A 19,471-nucleotide genomic window follows, 5' to 3' on the forward strand; every position below is an offset into this window, starting at 1 on the left:
TTCCTTCCCTTCCCTTCACTTTCTTTCCCTTCCCTTCCCTCATTCTTTCTTTCTTTTTCTTTTTGGCACAAGAGAGCTGCCTTAAACAATTTCTGATTACTTTGGTGCTTCTTCCTTCCCATGCTCCCATGGGTTGTGAGACAACATTCTCTTGTTGCTTTTCCACCATTACCCATAATGTTTTTTTAATGACCTGTTTCTACCTTCAGAAAATGGAAATGGCTCGACAGTGAATGTTCCATGACTTCTAATGAATTCCTTCCCCCTTAGTACTGAAAGAAAGTTATTTGGAAAAGGAAACTCACTTACCCTAAGCAATTTTGTCATAAAGTGATACTCATTTGAACTGCTTACCGGTACTAAGATGCGTGTACCATTCAAGTGCATTACGGCTAATGATGTAAAAGACCTAAAAATAATTGTAGTTGTTAGTGGTATTACCCAATCCTTGTGACACAAATACCATACTTAGATGTGCCTCTATACAAATTCACTTAAAAAATTTTAATCAAGTATTTTCACTGATGTGTAACTAAGACATTTCTTTTTCATTATTCCATGGACTAATGCAAGCTTAGAAAGCCCAAGGACAGTGAATATATTTTCCTTATGTTTCTAATTGGAGTAGGTGAGTGATATTAAAAAAAAAAGACGTTGAAATTGAGAAAGCCTATTGCTCCTGTTGGTTAACTGAAACAAAGCTTTATTCTGTTAAGGTTCTCTGCCAATTATACTCACACTACTGCTTTGTACATGGAAGTGAAAAAACATCCCGTGAAGACACACTCCTTAGAGATATTTGAGGGTATTTCAGAATGCGTGAAAACTTTGGTTAAACGCCCATGAATACTGGTAGTGGTTTAAAATTAGATACATTTTGGAAAGTTCTCTATGTTTATCTTTAAAATATAGATGAAATTGAAAGGAAAGGCAATAAATCATAATGCAATATCGCACTGAATAATAATTAGTTATTCCTTAGCTGTGGTATGCTCTTAAAATGACAAAAGGTTTGGGATACAATTACACAGAATGGAAAAAATGAATATATAATGGCCTTCAGATAAAGGGAAGATGATTGAAATATGACCATTCTTACTAAGAAAAGGACAAGAAGGAATGAGTTAGGTTCTAGTAAAGTGGGGGGTAGAAATAAAATAGAATGGAAGGGTCTGGGAAAACTAAGTTTAACTGTTTCATCCTTCAAGATTGTAAAACCAGTACATGTTCACATGTGTGGAAAGTTGAACTGGTTGGGCAACCGGAATGAAATGATGGTAAAGTTGTGCAGTCTGGGGCTCTTGTCATAGCAGAACAGACAAGAGATTATGCTCATCATGAACCATGAACAAAGAGCTTAACAAAATAAGAGTAGCTGGGAATGAAGCTGGGGCTTGTTTTGACTATTATTTTAATACATTCCTTCTGGAATTCTATACTTCTGCATACAGTACTTTTTGTGAGGCTCATTGTGTAGTGACCATTGTAGGGTCCAAGAAGCAGAAACAAGATGAACCCAGAGAAAGCAAGAGAATAATGATGAGTATGAGTATCAGGTGTAAGACTAATAAAATTACTTTAAAAATCTTATCAAAGCATTCTTGAAAGGGAGGTGAAACCACTTAGGGAAGCATGTAATCTGTGTTTGAGTACAAGTCTTAATTATAAAAAAAAGTTAGTCCTATATGAAATGAAATGGGAATATTATATAATATACATGTATTAAAATATACGTATATTTGTGTATATATGTGTGTGTATTTATATGTAGATATATGTATGTATGTGTGTATATATTCATATAGATAGGTATCTACATATCTATTTGTGTATCACTGTTGTTGAGCACAGGGCTAGGTACACAGGATAGATGCAACAAATACATTCTCACAAATATACATAAGACATTATATACAGCAGAAGAATTGAGACTTTCCTCCACCCCCGACAAACACACATTCCTTCAGGAGCCATGTTAGAGGAAAAACACTATCTAAATTGGGCTCATAGCCGAGCCACTTTTTGCTTGGTAGGATAGGAAAGCAGAAAAAAGGAGAGGCTGAGGGAGGAGAGAAAGGGAATTCTGGTAGGACGGGCCTGTGAAGAAGGAAGTCTGGGCAGAAGGAGAGAATGAGAACAAGATGGAAGTCATCAGCCTCAGGGACTAGAGCTTGTAACAAGCCAGAGATGCCCAAGGAGGGGTTGGGGGAGGTTTTGTTTGTGATATGTGATGACAATTGCCTCCACCTGCATATTCCCATGACTCATTCAGAGAAATCCACATTATCCCTTAATGCTTTGTGTGCTGAATTTGTGATTTTTTCCCCCTCAGATATAACCGAGTCGCTTAAAAGATCACAAGTGGCTTTTACTATGCCCCCCTCTTCTTCCTCTTTCCCTCAGAGCATGCCTTACCTCTGTTCCCTGCTTGAGACAATGCACAATTTGTTTCCTTAAGGTAAAGGGAATCAACTAAATCTGCTACATAATTTTATAAACTTCTGTTCCTCCTAAAGATACAATATGGATTTCACGCTGATTAAAATATCTAAGTATAAAGACAAAAATATATATCATTATAGACAACAAGTAGAGTGACATATTTTGAATGGCCAGCATAGAATTTAATATTTAACAACTAATTTAATTGTTCTACTAAGTTCTACATTAAATATTTCATGTAATTCTGGAAAATGAGACCCTAAATATTTGTGAAATTTCATAATTTCTTAGATGCCATTTCCACTGCAAATAAAATGGTTCCAAATTTCATCTAGATTTTACAAGGTTTTGGAAAAATGTATCTCAAACTCTAGTTGCATGAAAATAAATTTACATAAGAAGTATGATTTGGCCATAAATGAAATGGCAAAATGAAGGAATCAGTAAGTCCTTAATACTCATAATTTAAAATATATATATAGATATATATACACACACCCATATACATATTTGGATATTGGTTGACATAGAATTTTCCAGTTTCAGGCTCATACTATTAATTTCATGGCAAATGAGTGTTTACAGTACAGAAAATTAGAGCTAGAGAAGTAATTCATAGTCTAGTAAATTAATAATTTTAATCAGCTTTTTGATTGATTACAACTGGTTCAGACATTCCTAACAGAAATCTTTACTTACATTTCTCTTTGTAAATTTTAACAGTTAATTTGTCTGTTACATACAAATAGTTTGTATGTAACAAAGACAAATTAACTGTAAAATTTACAATTTACCAACAATCTGTAAATTTACCAACAATCTGTCAGTTGGTAGCATCACTTGATTTAGAGAAAAACAAAATTGTTGGGATTTTTTTTTTAGTCTATAGAATTGAAAGCCTAAGAACAAATTTTGCTTAGAATTTAAATTTATTGAGTTTATAAGGCAGTAGTAATTTTGCAAGGGTTTCATAGGATCGTAGATGAACTGGATTTTCATAAGTTAATTGCTGGTTAGTGGATAACTTAGGAGAGACCACTAATGTTATTCTGCTTTGAATGATCCCTATTTTTAGGGGTCTAAATGACAAAGAGGTGCTGACACCTGAAATAGACAAAATCGAGAAAGATGTAAAACTCAGTGTTACCTTTGTTCATTGAGAAGCTATTTTCTCGAATTCCACATTCATTCAGTAAACTATACTAGCATTTGTTATGCCCACAAACTATATTTGATGGTGAGATTAAAACCGTATGTTCTTAAACCACACAAGTAAGGAACGGTGTTGCTAAAGCAAAGCAATGCACACCTATAGAAAATTGCAACGTTTGCACCTTCTTCTAATGCTCTCTCGCCCTCTCTCACTTCTCTAATTTTCCACTTTTGACCTGTGGAGAACAGTTACAAACATAACTTGAAGTTGCTCTATTTATTAGCATTTGATCTGCTTTCTGAGAAACTTCAGGTATCAGAATGCTTACAGCTATAAATAAGAATACCCAACTAAAAGTGGCTAAAAGACAGAAATGTCCTTTACATATAACACAAAATCTGAAAGCATGGCATTTTTAGCTTGTTCCTTATAGTCCAAGATAGTTACCACAGTCAAAGGTGTCATATGGAGTGGAAAATATTCTCCATCTGTGTGTTCCTTTCTATTAGAAAGGGGGAATAACAACCCCAAATCCCAGACATCCTCTCAGGTTCTATTTGTCTCTACTAGTTTATATATGCCCATGCTCTAACTACACATTGCTGGGAAAGCAAGTAGCTAATATGTTCAGCTATTATAGTGGGAGGCTCTGCTGGAAGAAAAGAAAAAAAAAAAAAGAAAGAAAGAAATAGGTGAGGATGTTGCTATATAGTAGGCAGACAGCTCATACTTCTGCCAGCTATGTACAAGTGTCTATTTCCAGAGAGCCTCACCAATACTGTGAATTGTCAATTTTAGATTTTCCTTGTCTGATAAATGAAAAACGGTATCACAGCATGATTTTAATTTGAAGTTTTCTCATAATAAAAAGGTTGAACAAACATATTGCTTCACTGCTCCTGCAATGATGGAACAACTCTCTAATTAGATTTTATTTGTTGTGAGTACTACCATAACTTCTCTAATTTTCAAAATTTAATTTTCTGAATAGGTGATGCATTAACATGGTTGAAAATTCAAAGTGTATAAAAAGGTATGTAGTAAATATTTTTCACTTAAGAGATCTCTCCATATAATATTCGTAGATTGTTTTACATAGCTTCATACAGAACAAATATATAAAATATTTTCTCATTCTTTTGATTTACCATAATTTATTTAACTGGTCCTTTGTTGATAGACATTGAACTTTTTCTAATAATTTGCTATTTAGAAAATGATGTACTATAATAAGAAAACACATTCATTTCACGTACATGCAAATAAATCTGGATGAAATGCAGGATCAAATTTATATGCATTTGTATTTTCAAGAGACGTTGCTTAATAGTCCACGGGGTTTGTAAAACAAAAAACTATACTTCCACTTCCATGAGAGTGTGTGTTTCTCCACAGACTCGTAAACAAAGCATGTTGTTTAGATGGCTTATGACATTAGAATACAATTTATATAATGAGGCTGGGTAAATTTTCCAAAGTTCTTTTCTGTGACTAATCTTGAATCATATTTCTTTTGGGCTGTATGTCTTTATTCTTACTGATTTTTTATGAGCTGTTTATATATTGAGGAGATTAGTCCTTTTCTGTGAAACACATTGCAAAGACTTTTTCTCAGTGTTTTGTTTGTATTTTGACTTTGTTAATGGTATAGTTATAGAAGTTATAATTATATGTAGCCAAATTAAATAAACTTTTATGGCTTTTTGGTATTTTGACTTTATTTATGATGTTCTTTGCTATGAAGAAGTTTTTATGCAAAAAAAAAAAAAAAAAAGATAAAAACTGAACTTAATTTGTTTCTTGAGTCCCCATTCTGCCTGACAGTGAAAACTCAGTTGCTGCATGCTAACTCAGTCAAGTCAGGATACCTCAGCTAATTCAGGCGTTTTCTTCTCCCTCAAGTCCCTAGTTTTAGGTTTAAGTTCTAGAAGGCTAACACACTGCCATATCTTTGTGGGCATGTCCTTCATTTGTATGTATACATACACACATAAAAATCAATGGATTTATCAATATTATGATTTTTTCTCTTTTACTTGCCAAATGTTACTGTATGTAACAGGTTTTTATTTGATATAACCATTTTTATACTTTTTAAAAGGACAAAACATCTTGCTGACTTGTAACTGATACAGGCTAAAGTCACAGAAAGAAAGACTTGATGTAGAATTTTTGTGCAACATAAAATAAACCACCAATTTGAATGCGTTTGATCTTATATGAACCTTATTTCATGGATATTCTGTATCACGTGCTATTTTGTTCAATGTTACTCTTTTAATTTACTCAGTTGTTCCCTGTCCCACCCCTTTTTTGACTCATTCAGTTTATTAATATTTTATGTTAAGGGATAGCTTTTTCTAAAAGTAAGTATTGAAGGGATAATTGCCCACAGGTAATAAAATAAATGTCACATTGTCAATAAATAGGTTATTAGTGTGATTACCTCTTATTGAGTGCAGTTACACATGCCAGGTACTACATACCCTTTGTATTTCTTAACTCCAACAACAATCCTCTATAGCAGGAATTAATATTATCCCACTTTATAGCTGAAGAAAGAAGAGACAGGGAGAGATTATGTTTCAAAAAAGTACTGCAAGCAAATGGAGGAACTGGGACTTGAACTCATGACGCCTGGTTCCAGATTCCACGCTGTTAACCACTATAAAATCCCATACTAACTCAAGAGTAACTTGCTCAATCCCTGATGACTTTCCAGCAAGCATTTCTTATCCTAAGCCAGCCCAGCTGTGCTTCTTTCTTTAGTGTTTCATGAGATACCCAACATGAGCTTGCAGAAAATCCCCCTGCTTGAGCAGGTTTCAGTTACTTGCTATCAAACATACTCTGATGAAGATGACAGGAAAGACTGTGCACCAAAGTCTGCTTGTCTCACCTGCCCTGCCCTCTTTAGAACTTAGTGCAATAAACAGGTACTCATACTGAGTTAAGAGGCTTCCTTTGGGAAGAGAATATTTCACTCAGAACTAGAGGTCATGGGTACTTCTTTCATTTCCAGACACCAGCACTGAGTCAACTGAGTGCTGTCTTCTGGGAAACAATATACATAGAATGAGATTTCTTTTTTTCAAAACTTCATATTGTTTCATTGCTGAGAATTGTGAGAGACCCGTAGGGCCTTCAACTGACACAAGAACACTGCCATTAGTGTTTAGAATAGAGGCTTTGTGCATGGGTCTAATTTGGATACCTCAATCCTTCCCAGTGAGATCAGAATCTGGCTCAAGTTTCAAACCTTAGAGATCAGTTAGGTTTTGGCCCTGGTAACAAGTTTGTTTGATGTGCTTGAAGAAAGAACTATCATTGTTCGTCTGTGCTTTTCTGCAAATGAAGACCAAATCGATGGATGTGAGTTGACTCTGAGTTCCTAAAAGACCTGGAAGAAACCAATACATCAAAGATTGTGCCTATAAATTCATTATACTTAGAACACCTAGTCCAAGGCAGAGTATCCCATTTAGATAAATGTAGGAGAAATAGGAACCTGGTTGTACTGAGATTGAAACGTCAAAAACAAATATGTTTTCTCAATTTAATTGATGTATATATGGCTATAGTAAAAAGAAATTTCTTATGATGTCTGTAAAAACTGAGGTATTGAATTTTGAATTGAGGTATCAAGTGCCAAGCAGCATGTTCTAAAGAAGAAGTAAGGCAATGGCTATGAAGAAACGGCTCACCCAGAAGGCACTCTTGCATCACAATTTAAAATAAACTTGTGAATGTGATTCCTGATATGAGAAAAAGCAGTATCCACAGGGACAATTCTGGCAGCTTGCATCAATAACCCAGAAGAAAACCCTGACTGGGAAGTGAGGATAAACATATGTAATAACTGTAGCTGGCCACATGTCTATGTGAGCCTCACTTCACTGATTTTACCTGGGACATGGTTCCTGCCATTTAGAAATTTCTTCATATTGTATTTTGTGTCTCCCATCTCATTTCGGAGAACCTAAAATGACTTATGACTTGCGTCCAAAAAATACAATTGATTTCTCTGTTTCTTTCCAAGATTCATCACTCCATTAGATACGTCTTGAAAGCAGAGTCCCCAGTCATTCCCGTTGTAGGGACTGTTTACTAGTAGCACCGTACAATAGCCAGGACTCAGTAAATGTGCACTGAATCGATTTGATTAGCAGCACCATGTACTTAGAATGTCCCTCCAAATTGTAGCTTGACAAGCCACTATCTTGTCGTCATTTAAAAATAAATCTCACAGATTTCTCTTTCAGCTGTGACAGAAAAAAGCTCTCAATTCCCCATCCATATCTCTCTCTCATTACAGATTTTGACTTGGTGTGTCTATGGTTCTTCTCCAGCCAAGTATGCAGTCTTGAAAAGAACAACGCACCTTGTGGTACACTGTACATGCTGTAAATATTATTAATGTTCTTTTTTAGGAAGAACGAATGAACTTATCTCACAATGTCCGTGAGTTATTATAAACTCCCAGAAAGGAGAGACTGGATCTGGGTAGCATTTTATGATACATTATCATGTACAGTCAGTAACTAATTTTTGGTGACACTGAGGATTTGTATTATGGTAAAGTTTTTTTTTGTTTTATTCTAATCTAGTGATTGTTCTTCTGCTTTAGATACATTTAAATTTTAAACTAATTGTAGACATGTTAACGGCATATTGACCCCTCAATACAGAGTGTGATGAAACCTATAATTTGTTTTCTGTATGTATTTTCCCTTAATTTCTAAATGCATGTGTAATTTAAAGGAAAGTAACCCACATGGTTTCATTCATTCATATTTAAATTGTGAAAATGTTCATTTAAGAGCTCTTTCAAGGAGACGTTCAAGGAGACTTTTAATAGCCCAGTTAACCCTTTTTATCTCCAAACTAGGATTGCATTTTGCCAAGAATAAACAAAGACAAACGCCTAAAGGTTAGGGTTCAGCTAAAAATTCCAAATTCTCATATTTTCCCCCATGTGTTCTTAACAATTTAGAACAAAATCTCTTTTCTCCAGTACCAGCTGGAGAAATGAGCAACTGGACAAAGAGCAATTGGAACGTGGTAAATGCCCTCTTTCTTTGACTCTATTCATCCACATCTAAAGATGTTATTCACTTATTTATAAACAGTATTTTATAGGCGATAATGCTTTGTACTACTGGAATAATAAGGTTTTATTCTGGATACTGTCCTGACTGAAAAGAATATTTAATACTATAATTTTGTTTATTTTAATACAGTTCAAAATCATTATTTTTATACTGTGTTTTATTCCCATGGTACTAAGTGCCACGTATAAAGAGAGAAATCCAGCTTAGTAGGGAAGACAGTCAACAAGAAGAAAATAGTAAAGATCTAACAGAGGTGAAGCACACTGTGCCATTAGATAAAGCAGGACATGTTAAGATCATAGACCCTTGACTAATTAATTACAAAGTATTAATCAAGATGTACTGCAAGATACAACATATGCATTCACTTTTCCTTTGCTTTTGCTTAATCCATTACTCATATTCCCATCCTTATACCTCAGCAGGTGTTCATTATTCTTCTCTTTAAATTAGTCCAAGAGGGACTTCCCTGGTGGCGCAGTGGTTAAGAATCTGCCTGCCAACACAGGGGACATCGGTTTGATCCCTGGTCCGGGAAGATCCCACGTGCCACGGAGCAACTAAGCCCGCGAGCCACAACTACTGAGCCCACGCGCAGCAACTACCAAAGCCCACATGCTCTAGGGCCCGCGTGCTGCAACTACTGAAGCCCACGCGCCTGGAGCCCATGCTCCACAACAAGAGAAGCTACCACAACGAGAAGCCTGTGCACCACAATGAAGAGAAGCCCCCGCTCACCGCAACTAGAGAAAGCCCGTGCGCAGCAATGAAGACCCAATGCAGCCAAAAAAATAAACTAGTCGAAGAAAGGAAATGGCAGTACCAGAGCTTGCATAGATATTGCTCTTGATTAACAGATATATGCAATATTGTAGATGCATTGGTGTATAGGTATACCCATAACATGTCAAAATGTCAGTGGTACGACAGCCACTTGAGCTGTATGGGTATGAGGTTAGTATAGAAATAAAATGATATAGTTGTGTTGTCTTGTTGATGCCCATGGTCATTGCAAACAATTAAATTATAAAATATACTCAAGGTAAGTGCATCTGATAAAAAAGTGGAATGAAATATTAATAGGAAAAGCTGTTACTTTTTAAGTAATGGTAGGTTTGCAACATTACATGATAGCCACCCAATTATGTAATGGATGGAGAGTATCGATCAAACCCCTCCATATATCATATCTAAAATTTATTCAGCAATAAGTTTTTATCCTTATTACCACAGTATCTCTGAGGCTTGTCATAAAATTTGACAACATTTAACTACGAATATAAGTGAAAAATACCATAAGTGGATATGGCACAACTCTAATGTGACATTTTATAATCTACATTTTTCTTAAATGATTTTGACATGGTCCATTTTAAAAGCTATGCAAACTTTGAAAGTCTGTAACTGTTTGGAGTGGTACTAATAACAGCACTGTTTCTAGTTATTCCCCTTTATAACAAAAAAAATGGTATTTTTAAAAATAAGGCTTGTTTTCTAATGTGTAAAATAATTATGCTTTTACATATGAAACATATATCTTACTATATACTCCACATGTATGTTTGCTTCTACTATCAGAGAAATGGGAAATCATACTGCAGTTTACACTGGGTTTTGCTATTAAGAAAAACACAGCTGCAAATCACTGAGTTGAGCCATCTTTCTTCCTTTCCCTTGTTTTATTTTCCTCTCCAATATTTTTAGTCTTTCATAATTTACTCTGCGGGGTGTATTTTTTCCCAAGATAACACACCAGGGCCTAACTCTCACAGTAACCAGGTTTGTCCATACTTAGGAAGTTCAGTCCACTACAGGCTTAACTATGTGAGTGGAATGGTTCTCTTACGTGCATTAGCAGAACAGCCATTTTTTTTCCTTTTTTTTCATCCATATGTTTCTACTCTACTTATATAAAGAGACTTGGAGTAGGGCAAGCATGCTGCTCTCTGTGAACCTATGTTTGGAACTCACCTGTTAAGAAAAAGTGCCCTCATTGTGGAGACTAGTACATGTTGGCACTTTCTCAACTACTCACTACCTAGCAACTTTATGATCAAAGAGGAAAGAGTCCCTAAGGAGTTTTGAACTGAGAGCCCCAAAGTAGATCGATTCGTTGTTCTAAGTGAAGATTTGTGATCCATCTCAAGATACATGGGTAACAGTTATTAAAATGAAATTTTTCTCATCTCAGTTTATCTGAGGCATTCAGACCAGAGACGGTACATCCCAACGTGAGAAAACTATACAGAAACATCAAATATAGGTGGGTGAAAACCTGTTTGAAAACTCTTAAACCTTTACCTACCTTTAGGGTATCAAACGTTCAGGATTGGAAAATCAGGGAGAAGAGTATCGAAAGGATTTGTAAAGGAAGCTATTGGTGTACTGTGAGTCCCACCACACTCTTCATCTCACGAACGGCTAGTGACAATGGCCTCAATAGCATTAGGTATGGACTCAGTCAAGTGAGGAATATGGTGGTGGACCAATGTCGGACATCTGACAGAAATGTATAAAGAGTGAGATGCAAGCTTGTTAAGTGCTACTGGATTAGCTGGCATGTGTGTGATGAAGGTCACTGATCACTTTGCCAAAGTGGTTTTAGTGTAGCATGGGGACAAAATCCTGGTAAAATTACGTTGAAGTGGTACAGATTGGTGAGAAAGTATAGACAGTGAGTATAGACAAATGCCTGAGTGTGATTTTCTATAAGGGGTGCTGAGAAAATGGGGGAATGAGTTTTTTATTCTTTAATATGTGATCTCTTATGGTGTATTCATATTTTTATAGAAATAATAATCCAGTAGGGGAAAAAAAAAAGATTCAGGAGAGAGAGTATTGATTGCAGGAATAAAGTCTTTGGAATGCTAGATGAGATGGCTTTTGATAACTGCAGGGGGAATCTGTTCTTTGTAAGAGGAAAGAAGGTACAGCTTCTAGGATCAAGTCCAAAATTCTGAAGCGAACTAGAAGACCTCAAATTATTTTGTCCTTATCACTAGCTTTATATATCTTATTATTTTTTTCATTATTTCCTCTGCAAAAATGCTGACTTCTTTTAATTTCTTCCATAGTCCCTCAGACAGAAGTGTAGGCTTCTAAAGTCTACACGTATGATATCGTTCCCTCTACCTCAGCTCCTCTCTGTCATCCAAAAATACCTCCCCCAACCTTTGTTATTCTGTTCTGCTAATTCTAAGTTGTGTTTTAAAACTATACTTAAACATCACTTTTTAAATGATACTTTTCTTATCCTTAAAACTAGGTTGTAAGCTCGAGTATACACAGCATTATTCTGTAACACATAGCTCACCTACACTTAGATGTTTGCGTTCCTTACTTCATTGTGAACTCCAGGCGGAAAGTGGTTAGGGTTTTCTTTTGACACTGCTGTATCCTATGATGGCGGACACATAATAGATACTGAGTTTGATGACTGACCACCTTGCATGGTCAGTGTAAGGGAAATCCAACCCTTAGTTTATCTTGAAGTGAGTCTCTAAATCCAGAAAGCTCTAGGAAACACACATTTAATATAAGGGAAAATATTATACTAATGTCCATTAACACAAAATTTTAGGTGAGTAAGCAACTACTTTGCAGAGAACAGAACAAGGCAGTAATGACACAGGGAAAGAAGTAGTACTGATAAAGTACTGATAAAGATCTGAAGCATCAGCTAAAGTATGGCACAAAATTGGCTTAACTTGAGGAAATAAAGGCACCCAGTTCTCCAAGGGAAAAACACAAATTTCCCCACACTCTGTTTTCAATTCAGTCAAAATAACACTGGCCTTTTCTTTTTTGTTAACCTGATCATGCTTCAGACTTACGCTCAATTTAGAGAACTTGATTACTCTTAAATATGGTTTGGCAGTAGCATTTTCCATCTTGCTCCCATTAACTGAGTATCTGCTTCATATTATTTTTCTTCTAAATTTGTTTTTAGAAGTTGAATGCCAACCAGTTTTCCAGTGTAAATATTAAGTTTTTGTTTCCCTTCTGTATTTCTGACATAGCTACCTTTTTCAAATTGTCCTTGAGGAATCATTAAGTGTTCAATCCATATTTTGTGCATGTGATATATTTATTGAGAACTTCTTACACACCAGGCATTGTTCTTGGTATAGAGGAGAGTGCAAGGCCTTCACTCCCTACACAGTGACACAAATAGGTATACAACTAAGTATAAAATACAATGGAGGATGATTAGAACTATTGGAAGATTGTAAGTGGTGTGCCTTTGGAGCACAGATAAAGGAATAATAAACTGTCCCAAAAAACTGAACAGGCTCCAGAGAGAACTTTTTTTTTTTTTTTTTTTTAAAGATTTATTTTTTTATTGATTGATTGATTGATGGATTGATTGCTATGCTGGGTCTTCGTTTCTGTGCTAGGGCTTTCTCTAGTTGCGGCAAGCGGGGGCCACTCTTCATCGCGGTGCGCGGGCCTCTCACTGTCGCGGCCTCTCTTGCTGCGGAGCACAGGCTCCAGACGCGCAGGCTCAGTAATTGTGGCTCACGGGCCCAGCTGCTCCGCGGCATGTGGGATCTTCCCAGACCAGGGCGCGAACCCGTGTCCCCTGCATTAGCAGGCAGATTCTCAACCGCTGCGCCACCAGGGAAGCCCCCATAGAGAACTTTTGAATGGGGCCTGTGGCCAGAGTCGTTAGCCAGGAGGGCAACCAAGCAGCAAGAAAGGCATGGTTACCAGCCCAGAGGTATCAAAACGTCTTTGGATAAGTGACTTCTCAGGTGTGACAGGAGCAGTATGTGTGTAAATGAGAAAGAGTAGGGATGAGAGGCAGAAAAAGGAAGCGAGGACCAAAGTGCACAGGACCTCAAACGGCTCCCTAACATGTACAACTTTATCTGTAAGTGATACAGTATAATTCAAATTTAGACTTTGAACTGTAGCTAATTTGCAGTATTGGTTAAAATATTGGGAAAGAAAGAGCCTAGAGAGATGGCCGTAGTCTAGGAAAGAAAGTGGACCAGAACTTTGGAGGGAAGTATTTCACATTCATTGATTCAGGCGCCTGGCACGGAGTTAGATGTTTTATAGAAAGCCAGAGTTAAGACCTGCAGCACTCTTACAAAGTAGGCATTCCTACTGAGAAGAGAAAGTAATAAAAAAAGATAACGATATTTACGTGCTCATTATCTAAGTGCTGTTCATGTTTTGTTTTTTTTTTTTAATCTTCTCAGCAATGCAAATGGAGGCCCAAAGAGGAAACATAATTTGCACAAAGTTACATGGTTTGTAAGTGGCAGAATCAGGATGCAAACTCAAAAGCACAGCTCCAGCAGCCTCCTTCCTTTAAAACCTATGCTTTGCTGCCTGATAAAGAGAAGGTTAAGTTACTGGGCATTGGGCTGTAGCGTTTTATGGGTTCACAGTGTACACGCTGGGGCCACTGTGAGTGACTGTAGGAGGAGTGGAGAGGGAAACAGTGAACCAGGTAGAGTTCCTTTAAAATGATTTTTATTTTTGCTATGAATTTGAAACATAAAATTTAAGAATTTCTAGCTTTATAATTTATCTTTTCACTAGCACGTGCAATGGTTAGGAGTATGGACTCCAGAGAGAGAATTCCTGGATTAAATTCTGGTTTTGTCAGTTACTAGCTGTGTGACCTTTGGGAAATTATTTAACTGCTCTGTGCCTGTTTCCTTCTCTGTAATTTAGGGATATCAAATAGTGCCTATTTCAGTGTACTGGGGATTAAATGACAATATTGGTAAAGCATTTAGAACAGTGCCTTGATTATACCATAATTAGCACTATATAAATGTTCATGAGATAAAATGACAATAAAATATCAACCAAAAATCTCAATTATAGCAGTTTCATTACATAAAATCTTAATTTAGAGCAAAATAACAAAAATTCTCTACGCACAGCCTTCACTAACGTACAACCTGCTGTGGGTGAGGGTGAAATTTATATCTTAGTAAAGAAAGGGGGCATCCAAACAGAGGTAATTTCTCTGTTTTTTTTATTTTGAAATGACTTTTCCTTAGAGGGCCTAGGACTAATCTTCCTGCTTGCCTAAAATGTTTAACAAAGGTAAACATGATATAGAAATGCCTACTTCTGTAAATACTTACAGGCCTCTGATGAATTTCTGCAAACAACTTTCAAAGAAGGAGTCTGAACTGCTCATTGTTACTGTATTGAACTTTGCGATTATAGATATAAGCACGTCATTTTTTTTTTCTTAAACTGTAACTGAATAGAGTCAGACTGCTTTGCTAAAGTAGAAAAATCTAGTAATTTTCATTTTATAAAATTCCTGAGCTTATCCCTATTTCAGCATCTTTGGACAAATAATCATATACATGAAATAGCCTGATAGGATTTGAGTGGAAATTTTGTTCCAGAGTGTTTATCCTTAGACTTTGATTCAACCCAATAAGCATCATAATCTCTAAGGTTTTTAGAGCTCATATCTAAATAACCAGATTTCGTGGTGAATGCCTGCATTATGTTTGAGTGGTATATTTTTATAATCTATTGCCAAAATTAGTACAAATGCAGTGGATCAAGTATGAAGCAATCCTTGTTTTGTGTAGAATGATGGTGCAATTCATTGGAGAAAGTCTGTAGGCTTCTTTACAAATTATTTGGAATGGTCCCCAATATTACAGATTTTTTTTTTTTTCCCTCCTCAATGTGTTTCTCTTACAAAAGAGAGCTGGCTTTGGATTGGTAAATAAATCATGAAAGAAAACCTTGGGTGGGTCCAACAAGTGCCAAAGCAGCTTACCAGAGGCCCTGAAAGGATGAGAAAAAGGACACTGAAAAAATTCCCCTGGGGACCTTTGATAAGCAGCCTACTCTTGTGCTGGAGAGGACTGCTTACCTACCTGGCTTATTTTCTCAAATTAGTGTCTGGTATCATGACTCCATCTAATACAAGCGGTTTATTGTTAGCAATTTCTGATTTTCTCTCCTGGCATAAAAAATTCTATCCAAATTCACCTATAGGTTAATAAATATGTCTTACGGCTTTTTTTAAGTAAATAAGATAGTATGTCAGGGAGAGATCAGATAATAGTTTTAAAACATCCCAAAGAGGAGGTATCACTCTCATTTGCAATCACCCTGTAAAACCGAGTCTTAGTGTGAGTTGCATTATCTGCCGTTTAATTGAAATGTATATATTTAGAGTGAAGCCGATAATCTTTCTACATATAATAAGATAAAGTTTTGCTTAAAATATTCTTAATTTTTGATATACAGTTAAAATATACTTCTGCGAAAAATGCAGTTATATTTTGAGGATAGCTTTCGATTTTCTCCTGCCAATTCGAATGTTAAAAATTTGACACTGATGACTTCTGATTTTTCTTCCTTATCATAATGGAGACCATCTGTCATTTTCAAGTAAAATACTAAAAGATTTTATTTTCACTGTGGGGAAAGTTTGAGAGCTGTAATTATCATATGCAGATAGGAGAGGATAAAATATTCAATACAAAGAATTTATTATCTCCAGTCTTGAATATTCTAGGGCAGGTGGATCCCAAAGAAGATCCCGCATTAGTAAAGTAGATCAATGGATGGGGCTGCATACAGCAAAAGCTGAGAGAGCCAAATTATCTTATAAGAAAGAAATGGTCAGGGAAAATATGGATGCAGATAAAAAGGGAGAACTCAGCCCAAGGTGGTGTTGGAAATGCTCCAAGAATAGTTAAATCTGCAAACAGAATGAGAGTATAGAAGAGATGTAGCAACTGTTTTGAGGAGTGGGATGTTGGGCAAAAAGAGTTTTAAAAAGGATTTTAAAGAAGTTTTGTTTTATATGTTCTCTAACTCTCCCTTTTGTCCTATGAGCTCTTCAGAAAAATCTTCATTCTCCTTCTATGATGTTGTTTTAAAATTTTTATTTGCTTGTAATAAGAATAAAAATATTTTCCCCCTTGTTTGTATTTTAGATATGACTTGAAAACAATAAAATTTACCACTTTTAAGAGTTGGGGGAGGAGGTGGTGGTGAACAAATGCCTGATGCCTCGTTGCCTCAAGTTGAGATGACGCTGAAGGGCCACACCAACACTAAAGCTCCCTGTGGGATCAGCTGAAGTACTGGAGTTGAACTGCAGTTCAGCTTCTTTCCCTCCTCAATCCTGCTTTCTTCCTTCACAGCCTTGCAGGAGAGGCCCAACGTGTGCTCCCAAAAAACCTCTTGTACCCTAATCTCGACTGCATTTTGTTTCCAGGAAACCTGACTCAAGAGAGTTGGTGTTAGGAATGGCCTTGGAAGCCAACCCTGAAATGAGAACTGGAGTCTTGACTCACCTGTCAGCCAGGTGATAGTGAAGAAACTGCCTCTGATGGCCAGTAGAGTATCGATAGCCCACAGTGTTCTCCAGTGAGGCAACTGTGAAAACCCTCCCTGGTGGCAAATGGGGACGGATGCCTGTGAAAGGAATATAAGCTCTGGTGGAATATTCCAAGCATTTGAGAGGGGAAAGTAGTAATTTCACTAAGTATAAAATTGGGTATTTGCTGCTGGGAATTTTTGATGTATTAGATAAAAATGAAAAGCTAGAAGTGAATGATCACTAATTTAAGGTGAAATGTGAAAGAGTGCTTCTTTTGTTGCCCGTAAAAAGATTCCCATCATCTGCAGCTAGAGGGCAGAAAAAAAGATCAGACAGAGAGCTTAACCATAAGTATAGGAGAGTTCCAGAGAGGCTTGATTTCTCAACCCTGGCAAGTTTGCTACACCAAGATAAGGCACAGGTTGGGACAGAACAGAGACTGGGACTCAAGATTTGAGTTAGGGACCATCTTGGTTTATGAGTCTGAGAGCTCTGAAACTCCAGATCTCCCTGAACCCTCTGAACCTGCAGAAGTAGCTCGGTCTCTTAGTTAAATATTAATATTTCCCCTTGCTTGTAGGCAATGCAGAGGCCTTTGCCTTGCAAGACATTATGTTCTGCCAGTCAGAGTGCACCTTACTTCCCTCCTTGGCCACAAGCACCATAGTTAGGGCCAAATATCAGCATACCCAATTCAAGTAGTCTTGGACCTGCTAAGGGAGGAAAAGGAACACACTCCAAAGAAGCTTCAGAATCTAAGTAACATACAGACCAAAGAAAGATAAGAGAACATCTATGGTTGCAGGATCTAGGAGAGAGGCATAAATTTGGATAACAGAGTTCTCCCATAATACGAGGTTTAGTATTTTGGCAGGGACCCCATGAGACAGTGCTAATAGACTATGAGGATGGCCTTGGAAGTTTGGAGAAAGTGATGACCTAAACTACATGCTAGAGGAAAGGCTAAGTCTTAGTTTGCTTGGGCTACTATTAAAAAACATCACAGACTGAGTGACTGAAACAGCAAACATTTATTTCTCACAGTTCTGGAAGGTGGGAACTCCAAGATGAAGGTGAAGGCAGATTGATTTTTGGTGAGGCCCTCTTCCTGGCTTGCAGACAGCCACCTTCTTGCCATATCCTCACACAGCAAAGAGAGGAAGCTCTGGCATCTCTTCCTCTTCTTATAAGGGCACTAATCCCATTTTGAGGACTCCACCCTCATAACCTCACCTGAATCTCATTACCTCCCAAAGGCCCCACCTCCTTATAACATCACACTGGGAGTTAAAGTCTTGAACATATAAATTTTGAGAGGACACAAACATTTAGTCCTTAACAGTCTCCAAAGGCTCAGACAGGTGTGTATGCTGCAATGGCTATACTAGGTAAGGCTGAAAAACCCATCAGCCAAGTATGTTCAGTGGGAGAGCCAAAGGACACCTTATTTATCAAAGCAGAAAGGAAGAGTGAGTCAAAATCATTGAGATGCTCCCTGGAGTTTGTCCTCTATAGGCTAGGCTCATCAGAGAAAATGCTGATTCAGAACAAAGGTCCCAGAAAGTAATAAGGATGCTGAAATAACAGAGTCCAGCTGGTCCACTTAAAGCTCAGCATTCAGGAATTCAGGGGGGAGAAATTATCATGATGAGTATCAAGGTCTAAGTGGCAGCTGTGATCCTGACCTAAAGAGAGCTATGGAAAAAATAGAATACAGTGTTCCGAGGCACAAGATAGTAGGGAAGCCAACAGGAATACTGCTTAATCAATAAAATCAAAAAAATAAAAACTGAAGACGGATGATGAGGAGGCTGAGGGCAGCACCCCTGCCAATGTCACATTCTCAGATCCCATTTTCAGATATGAGCCAGGACTACAACTGGAATCCACTGATGGAGGGAGAGGCACCAGGTGCCCATAACGAAGAACTCTACAGTACAACTGCCAAGTGTGTATGGTAATGATATTTCTAGTGCTTTTCTAAAGAGACTCATGACCATCTACTTGGCAACTATGTACTGGGAGAGAGGAATAGGGATTTTAGATCCAGGACACAGGGTATGAGTTGATACTGATAACCCAGGACCCAAAATGTCATCATGTTGCCACTGTTAAACAGGTGTGTGAGGACTTGGTAACAAACGAAGTCTGTGGCAAGGTCTGGCTCGCAATGTGTCCACTAGGCCCACAGAACTACAACGTGATTTTTCCCCTGGCCCCTGCACTGCCCTGAGGCTCTGTATTCAGAAATAGAGTGAAGGGTGGTCTTTTGAAGATTCAGCTGCAAGGCCAGTTTACAGAAGATACCCTGTGTCATTCTCCCTGAGGACACAGTATACACCCTAAATTAATGAATATTAGTTTGCACTCGAATACTAGGGTGCATGGGTACTGGAACAAAGGGATAGTAATGTTGTCACTCCCAATAGGGAAGCT

The sequence above is a fragment of the Eschrichtius robustus genome, chromosome 8 (genome assembly GCF_028021215.1).
Source record: "Eschrichtius robustus isolate mEscRob2 chromosome 8, mEscRob2.pri, whole genome shotgun sequence".
Taxonomy (NCBI): domain Eukaryota; kingdom Metazoa; phylum Chordata; class Mammalia; order Artiodactyla; family Eschrichtiidae; genus Eschrichtius; species Eschrichtius robustus.